The 9,661-nt window shown below is 46.0% G+C and overlaps 1 pseudogene; it reads right to left on the bottom strand.

The window, feature by feature from the left end:
• Positions 1–3,082: 3,082 nt before the first annotated feature.
• LOC101995447 overlaps positions 3,083–9,661 on the bottom strand; it is a 12,592-nt pseudogene continuing 6,013 nt past the window's right edge.

The following is a 9,661-nucleotide window of genomic DNA, read 5'->3' as shown; positions in this document are numbered from 1 at the left end:
CTGTTCTGAAACTCACTCTGTAGACCAGGCTGGCCTCCAACTCACAGAGATCGACCTGCCTTTGCCTTCCTAGTGCTGGGATTAAAGGCACGCATCTTTAAAGTTTCCAGAAATAAATTCTTTTTAAATATCAGCAGATGCACCCAGCATGCTGGGCATGGCATTCATAGCACAAGAGGCAGAGCAGAACTAACGTGCTATTATGTGACAGCAATTCCCACCCAAAAGGAAGGCATTGCCAATGGTCAGCACTCACCTTCAGTGTGTCGCTCAGAGAGTCTGTGGTTTACATACCCTGTCATACAATGACAGGGCAAGAGGGTAAGGAAACAGAGGGAGCCCTTGAGTTCGCTTGCTTGGGAGATTCAGGTATAGAAGGACAGAGTAAAATTACAGCCCTCCGGGCAGCAGGTTTCAGTGAAGCTGCTCAGCTTGGGGGGCGGGGGAGCATGTGGTACCACAAGACCCTACATCCCAGAAGTACCCTCATCCTCATTCCCAGTAAGGGGATGCAATCTGATTTTCCTGCCTTAGTTCGTTAAACACAAAGAGATTGCTTGATCAAGTCTTCATGACGTAAGTCTGTGCTATGAGTGAAATAGCTTCAGTTGGGGAGGGTGTAATGGATTATTAAAAATGTTGCAGGATCCCTGGTGGCAGCAGGCGGCAGAAACCGCTGCAGGTCCCCAAGTGGTGGCAGGCAGGGGGCATCAGGTCCCGAGAGCAGCCAATCCCAGGCAGGGACGGTGCACGAGACATGCGGCAGGTCTCATGGCTGGTCCCTGGCAGAGTCCCCAGCAGGTGGTGGGCAAGAGACAGACGGATAGGCACACCACACAGAGTGAGGTTGGATATTACACACACACTACACATTCAGAGAGAGAGAGAGAGAGAGAGAGAGAGAGAGAGAGAGAGAGAGAGAAGAGACACAGAAGCTGCCTCTCAGAAAGGGAGCCAGAAAAGAAGAGACTAAGGTTGCAAGCAGGAAGAAAGATCTGCCTGCCTCTGCCAATGGGGGAGGGAGTGGGCATGGCTTGTCTCTTAAAGAGACAGAACAATCATTACAGAGGGATGCAGACAACTATATTTCCTATATCAGAAATCTATAGCCTGATAAAAATTCATGTAAAAACAAAACATCTGTTATCCAAGACTTGCATTTCTCCATTCAGTTCAAAGAAGAGACTTCCGTTCCATGGGATTTAAAGAGCTGGGTTTTTATATAAAAACCCAACTGTCTTTGTATACTATAATTTCCTCTCCTAGGCCGATATAAAATTAGACTTTACAGAACTCTTGGGTTTTTTATTGCACTTTGTATGTATGTATGCACACACACGTGTGTGCACACATTTGACACGTGTGTCAAATGAAAGTGTAAGGACAACTTGGTATGGGCAGCTCTTGCATTCCTCCATGTAGGAATCAAATGCAGTCATACATCTAGGCAAGCACGGTTACCCACTAGCCATCTCGCCCTCCCCAATTCTGCTTTAAATATGCATTCTTTTATAGCAAGAGTGTTTCCCCTTTACCAAACAAGAGCTTTTCATTTAAATTCCTCTATTCTGTTACATATCTTGAATAATGTTCTTTTTTTAAAAAAAAAGTTTATTTATTGAAAGAATCTGAAAATAGTAATAAGGCCTTTGTTAACAATTAACAAATTTTAAGATATTAATATGAAACATTAAGAATTTATGTGAAAACTCAATGTGTTCTATATCAGTCTGATAGCAGCTGCTTCTAGACTTGTCAACACTTGCTTTTTAGATGCATGACCCATACTCCAGTCCCTGCTCTCCTGTGGACCACAAAGAGGCCTGCTGTGCCTACTGTAACAGATGAACAGCACAGATCTTGGAGACAAGCTACCGCAACTTAATAGCGCTGATACCAGACCACTTAGGGCTTCAGATGTGCTGAGGTGTGTCAACAAGGGCCCGGGAGGTCCTGACTTTAGCAGAAGAAAGCTCAGTGTGGTCAACACTACTGAGCAGCATGAGACAGAAGCCTGAGTTTACCCTGGAAGCCAGGCTAAGAATGGGCAGTTCTCCCTTCCATAAGAGGTGAAGACGAAACTGAAGGCAGAGACCTAACTGCAGCACCTTGGCTGACCAGTGACTCCACAAAGGCTCCAGGGTCTATGTGGCATCCACGTGTGTTACTTGTTACATACATGTGCTGCACAGAGAGCTCCATATGGCTGATGCTCAGATGCAAACCTAAGACTCTTATGGAAGAAGGGCAGGCCCACAAGCCTGATGCCAATAGTGAGTTAGTTGGTCTCAAAACCCTTGTGGCCAATGCGTAAGGGAAGAGAGGAAGCACAGAGCCCTGTCCTGCACTGTCTGCATGGGGCTGGACACAATGGAAACACTAGACAAGCAGTCTCCTCTAAATCTTCACAAAGTGTGTACAAGAAAATATGTACATAATTACTTCAGAAAGTTTAGAATAATCTCTAAAAAGTATACACAGGATTTAAAATGTCTTGGGAGCTGCTGCCCTGCGATATGAGGAACATGACGTTGGATGGCTGTGCAGTGTTCCTCTGCTCTGGAAGGAGTCAGAGGCCTTGGGCCAGACTGAAGAGGCACCTAGACATCACATGCCTTGCCAATCCATAGCAAAGCTGCCAGGTGACCCCGAGAGTTGCAGGGGGAAAGGTGCAGTCCCTGGGGAAAAGCACTGCAGCTAAAGGACGATTTCTGCCTGAGACATTTATTTCAATATCAAAGGGAAGATCAATTCATTCTGACTCCCCTCAGAATTTCAACAGACTGATTTATGGGAATTCCTGATCTGGGATCTCAGGGGGCCCATGGGAGAGATGTAGGACACCCAGCCCAGTTCTCATTTTGTCTCTTTAGAAATGAAAAAGAGGTTTAAAAACATGAAAAAGCTGATCTGTTCTTCAAAAGGCAGACCCGAGCTCTCCCAGCAAAGCAGGAGGACACAGAGATGCCTGGACACCCATGTGGTTGGTCAAGGCCAGGTCAGCCAGAAGGCCAGCAGGAGAGCCAGAGAAGGAAGGCCCCCAAGGGCTTGAGGGCTCAGGTCAGAGGCTGGGAAGTGAGGCCTAGCTGTCCTCCTCGTCCTGGTCCTCATCCTCTGGGAAGTGAGCTTGCTTCTTTTGAACATTCCAGTGCAGACACTGGGCAAGGCTCTCAAACCAGCCACTCACAGGGTCACACACACAGGTAGAGGGCAGTGGGTAGCAGGAGGTGGTGATGCTGATGCTGTCTCCATGGCATATTTCCTGCCTCTTCCGTCCATCAAAGGACACCCATGCAGTGTTCCTGGCTTCTGGTGACAGCATAATAATCAGTTCCACCCCTCCTGGGACCACGATGGGCCAGAATGACAGCGAGTAGGGGCAGATGGGTGTAACCATGATGGCCGGCATACTGGGGTGGATCATGGAAGGCCCGGCTGCCACTGCATATGCTGTACTGCCCGTCGGGGTGGACACAATCATGCCATCGCCCTGCACAGTGGTGATAAAGTTTCCATCCAGGTAGACATCTATATTCTATAGGTATGAGGAGGAGCCTCTGTCGATCACCACTTCATTCAAGACCTGGTACTGCATGGCCTGCCTTCTGCCCTCTGTGTCCAGGCCATTCTCACTGAGGCCATTATGGATGGTTCTCTTCTTGTCTCTGGGCTCTTTCACCACCCTGACCTTCAGCCGGCTCCTCAGGCTGCATTCCCCTCTATCACCTGATTCACTTGGGATTGGAAGTTCTCAAAGTTGAAAGGGGTCAGGAAGCTCAGGGAGCCAAGGTGGAAGGCTATAACAGGAGGTGCACTGCCCTGGAAAAGAGACGAGGCATAGAGCAGGGTACCGTCTCCTCCGAGGCATATGATGAAGTCTATCTGGTTGGAAATGTCATCATAATCTTCATGGAAAGTGCAGAACTTCTTCTTAACTGGTCCAAAGTTTTCATCACTCACTATAGCAGGGTCTTCCAGCGCTTCCTTTTCCACATACACAATCATGTTGTTCTCCTCCGTGAGGTACATGCAGAGCTCTTTGAAGGGCTGCAGTAGGCTGGCATCTCTTTCCTTACCTCCTGTGTGTGCAGAGTGCAGCTGACCCACTATCTACGGCTTCCACATCCACAAAGTTGAACAACTGTGGTTTGAAAATAATTTTTCAAATTTGAGTGTGTGGCAAACACATAGAAAGCTCTCTTCCTGTCTCTGGTTCCTAGACAATACAGTGGTACAACTGTTGACACTGCGTTCTCCCTGATAAGGCATCGATATCTGATGTAACGTGTGTGGCAGAACTGCCCGGGGTGCGTGCAGAATGTGTGGAGGGATGTATGGGGGCTTTTTTTATGTGAGGCACTTGGGATTTGGATCAGTGGCAGTCCTGGAACCAACTACCAAAAGACAGCTGTGCTTTCTATGCTCTTCATATTTTAAAAACACATTTGAGATAATTACAAAAATAAAAGTGCTTATTGTTAAGTTTGGATCTTAATTGCTCCTCCATGGCTGGTGCTTTGAAGGCTCAGTCCTTGACTGCCAGCAAGCGCTGTGAACAGGCGGTGGACACAGGAGGCAGAACCTAACCATAAGAGCTATGTTAGGACCCTTCCTCTCTCCTGGCTCCCTTTGCTGGGTTGCTGCTGTGAGGTGAGCACCCTGCTCCTGCCATCTGTTCTGCCTTACCTCCAATGCCAGCTGAGTCCTCTCTTTTGGCTTCTCTCAGTAGGTACCTCAGAAAGTAACATACTGTTAGAGACTGACATTCGCTGGGCCTGCAGTCACTGTTAGTGAGTGTGGGTCACCATAATCACACGAGCACATATGGTTTTGCTCTAACCCAGCACTTCTCTTGTCTCATGGAATGCTAAAAATCCCTGAACCTGTTTTTAAAAACTACCAGTGCCTGCACACTCCCCACTTCCATGCACAACAGAGCTGGTAACTGGTTTAGGGAGGAGGAAGAAGTACCAAGTATTTCTCAGAAACTCCAAGGAGAAGCATTGCAGGCCAGTCCCGCAGAGGAAGGCCCTCCAGATAAGCTGCTTCGTTGTTACCCATTAACCCAGGCAGCCATGCATTCACGTGAAAGCTGAGTTAAATTACACAACTCACATAAAGATCAATGCCTTGTAACTTGGGGGGTGGGGTGCTCTCAGTAAGGGAGATGATACAGGGACAACCCCCCCATACCCCACTTTCTTTGGTCCGTGGAAGGAAAGTGGGGAGATTATAAAGTTTCAGCACACCTACTTAAAGGGGGCTGTCCATTTTCTTTCCGGAAGCCTCATCTTTTACTAGCCAAACCTTGTAAAGTTGGCAAAAACCAGAAGATGTGGTCAAAGTTTCTGGAACTGAAATGCCAGTCACGCAAATCCCTTAGTAGAAGAAAAGTCTTTCCAGTATGTCTGTCACTCTGGCTACAAAGTCAACCTGCCAGGGTTAGAACGTAGGGCCTGAGCAGTGTTTGTGATTAATTTCTACACTGTTAAAATTGGCAGTGGTGCTGATGATGAGGCTGTGGATATTAAAAGAGCACATGTCTCTAAGAGTGATGTTTATGTATGGTTGGGATGTAGGACCCATCCACCCACTTTAAAGAACGGTGCACGGGCTAAGGACCTGGCTCAGTGGTGCCAATTACTTGCAGTGCAGGCAGGAGGACCTGAGTTTGAATCCCCAGCCCCCACATAAAAGCTAAGCATGGTGGAGGCAAAGCCAGGAGTATCCCTGAGGCTTAATGCTGGTCAGCCTAGCTAACACGTCAAGTGTCAGGTTCAGTGAAAGACACTGTCTCAGAAAGTAAGGTGGAGAGCAATACAGGGGAGACACCTAAAGTTGATCTCTGGCACGCACACACACGCACAGACACACACACACACACGCACACATACTCAACGCATGCACACACACACACACACATGCACACATGCAGGCATGCACGCACACACGCAGGCACACACATGTACACACACACACACTTAAAAAATGCAAAGAAAAGTAGAGTACAGAGGTCAAACCAGTTTGGAAGTACCCTGCTTTCTCTTGAGTCCCAGGACTCCTCTGCTCCCTCTGCAAGCAAAACCACCACAGAATTTACATCTGCCATTTGTGGTTTTCCTGCAGCAAAGAATTCAAACCACTGATGTTTCTAATTCTACCCCTAAGACGATGACAGTTGGACAGAACATGAAGCTTTGGTCTTCTGTCAACTCCCAGCTAGCCTTGCGGTGATGTCCTTATTTAAATCTTATAACAAATATTTCCATCCTCTCTGTCACTGTAGACGAATTTACATTCTAGGCTCCTATGGAGACTTAAAGAAGGAGAGCAGGTGACTGGAGATCACGACGCAGATCATCCTGGCAGCGGAGGAACTGTAGGTTACTGTGGGGATTTCTTGTAATAGAAGGAAACCACCGGCCTATCCCCAAGTGTCTTGTAACCTTAGGGTCAAGGAGTTTGACGCTGAGGTGTGGGGCTTGGTCACGTATGATGCAGAATGTTAGACCTGCAGGTTGTGATTTTGCTCTCATAATCTCCCACATATTAAAGCCTAATATAATTAGGTAACCTGACTCTGAGTATCTACTTAATGAAAGCATGAAACACTCTTAAGTAAGACAAATGTATTCCTTCTAACTGATTAATGGGAGCTTCTTGGGCAGTAGAGTGGAAGTGCTAATAACAAATTTTCACTCATTTAGGCACACAAAAGTTCAACAAATGCTAACCAATACTTCGTGAATGCTAGCCCCTGTGTTTTATTCACAAGTCCTACCATAACCTCATTACCCTATTGAGTAAGTAATATTATGAACTTCATTTTCCAGATAAGGATACTGTAAGACTAAACAGCTTGTACAAAACTACAGAACTCCAAAGCCAAGATTCAAACACAGAATCTAAAACTTACGCAGCAGTGGTAACATGTAGTCAGGGTCCCAGCTCAAGGTCTAGCGGGAAAGATCTCTTGATTATTACACAAAGCTCATCTGCAGGAAATAGAAGACAGTCATTTGCAGGGAGTCAGGATGGAAGAAGACTGGGTCAAAGGCTCCCGGAAAGAGTTCTGTTGGAAACGTGGCCAAAATACACAAGGCTATGGGATTTCACAAAACAGAAAGAAGACATTGTAGGTGGAGGAAACATATGAACAAAAGCAAGCAGCAGATGTACATGTTGGTTCTCACCACTGTGCTTCAGTAAAGAAGTATGGCCACACGAATACACAGCGACTCTGCAGGAGCCTGGAGACGTCGTAGGGTCTGAACCTGCTGTTGGCAGAAGAGGTGAGAGGAGAGAGATCTACGAGGCATCACCAAGGAAGAATGCCAAGAGTTTTGTTGCTGTTTAAGACATATCTGGCACATAGTAAACTCTCAGGTCATTGTCTTAGTTAGGTTTCTATTGCTGTGATAAGACACCATAACCAAAAGCAACATGGGGAAGAAAGGGATTATTTCACCAAATCACAATCTTCCTTATCCAAGGAAGTCAGGCAGGAACCTGGAGGCAGGAACTGAAGCAGAGGCCACAAAGAGGCACTGCTTACTGCCTTGTTCTCCATGACTTGTTTGCCTTACTTTCTTATTGCGTCCAGGACCATCTGCTGAGGGATAGTACCACTTGCAATGATCTGGGCCCTCTCATATCAATCACTGATCAAGAAAGTGCCCCACAGATTTGCTCTCAAGCCAGTTTGGTAGGTGAATTTTCTCAGTTGCGGTTTTCTCTTGTCAAATGACTCTAGCTTGTATCAAGCTGACAAAATACTAACCAGGACAGTCATATCTGTTGATTGAATGAAGGAGAAAATAAAATGCTTATAAGACCCAAAGATGGGTGAAGAAGTAGAGTAGATATAAATGATTTAATAAAAAGCAGAAATAAATAATTCTGAGGTTTTACACATGGGTAAATGGTAGAACCATGAACTTTTATACAGAATTCAAGCAAAGCAACTCATTTGGAGGCTTGCCAGGCACAGGTGAGTCCAATGAGGCCAGGATGATGCTTCCAGAGCTCTAATGAAGCACGTGCTGGTTCATTTCTTCACTAAGCATTCTCTGGTCCACTTACTTGTTCAGTAAATGATAAACATGTATCATCTGTGCCACAACGATGGGAGGGAAAGACTTGTCAGAGAAATGGTCTAATCGTTGAGCTAGATGTAAGCTGAATGCAGAGGTGCACATCTGTATAGTCAGTATCAGGGAGACAGAGATGGCAGCTCTGTGGAATTTGCTGACTAACCAGCCTACACGAATCAGTGACCTCCGAGTTCAATGAGAAATCCTAACTAAAAAGTGAAGTAGAGAACTTGGAGCTGAAGAGATGACTCAGGGATTGAGAGCAAGGGCTGTTCTTCCAGAGGACCTGCATTCACAGCACTGACATGGTGCTCAGAGCTATTTGAAACCCCAGCCCAGTGTTGTGTAGCAGTTTCCCCCGAGATTGAAACATTCCATCTAGAAGGGAAGTTCCTTAAGACAAAGTTAACAACTCAAAACAGCTCCAGGAAGTGTCTGAAACTGACCAGATTCACTGGGCTCCTCCCTCTCAAGAGAAAGTCATAAAGATGGCTGCAAGTCACTCTCAGGTAAGTAAGCCAAGCGGCAAAGAGGGCTCTGAGAACAGCCAAGTGGCCTGGAAGAAGCAGAAATCAGCTGAGTTTCCTGGAAGAAGTTCTCAACAACTGAGATACCTGGGAAGGATCCTCTCCAAGCTTTTCAGCAGCTTTCAGACTGTGCAGTGAGCTCCATGTCCCAGTTTTGTGAGCTGTCACCCATGCTGGGGCAGGCTTTGGTGATGCACCTGTCTTAGAGTCATTTCTGCTCCTATAAGGAACTACTCACCTGTACTCCTGTAAGGAACCCCAATAAAACTCATTGGTTCACCAAGTTGGACTTTAGTGGTATTTGTACTTTGGTCTGTCATGGGCTCCCTATTTGGGGAAGTAGGTATATGCATTATATCTCTCTGAGAAAAATCTGTCACACAATACCCAGGGTACCTGACACCCTCTTCTGTCCTCCATGGGCACCAGGCACACAAGTGGTGCACACACTTACATAACAAACACCCATACACATAAAGATAGGTAGGTAGGCAGACAGACAGACAGACAGACAGACAGACAGACAGACAGATAGATAGATAGATAGATAGATAGATAAAAGGGTGAACAATTGATAAAGACACTGGCATTGGCCTTTGGACACCACAAATATACACACATGTACATATATGCACACACATATGCACATACACAAACACATATATGTTGGAATACACTTTTTTTTAAATACACTCAACACCAATGAGAGTGGAAGAGACAAGACACCACCAGTGAACCGAAGCCAGGATTCTCGGAAGGCTCTGAAGCTGGATCTAGTTTCTATTCTTGTCTTATACTCTAAACCACAAGGTGGGGTGGACAAAGCATGCAAGAGTTTATAGAAGCCCACGTGGCAGTCAGAAGGTTGTGAAGGACAACAATCCATTGTTTCAGGTGTTTCTCCAGGTCATTTTGTTCTAGGTAGCAAATGAAGTCATGCTTGGCAAACAGGCAGCACAACCTTCAAGCAAATCTTAAAAAAGTCAATAAATCAATATCTAGTAATTGGTCTTTTCTACCTTCTACACTTCACTTATCACA

The sequence above is a fragment of the Microtus ochrogaster genome, chromosome 17 (assembly GCF_000317375.1).
Source record: "Microtus ochrogaster isolate Prairie Vole_2 chromosome 17, MicOch1.0, whole genome shotgun sequence".
NCBI classification, from domain to species: Eukaryota; Metazoa; Chordata; class Mammalia; order Rodentia; family Cricetidae; genus Microtus; species Microtus ochrogaster.
Note: the sequence above shows the minus strand (reverse complement) of the source record. Positions and strands in the feature narration are given on the sequence as shown.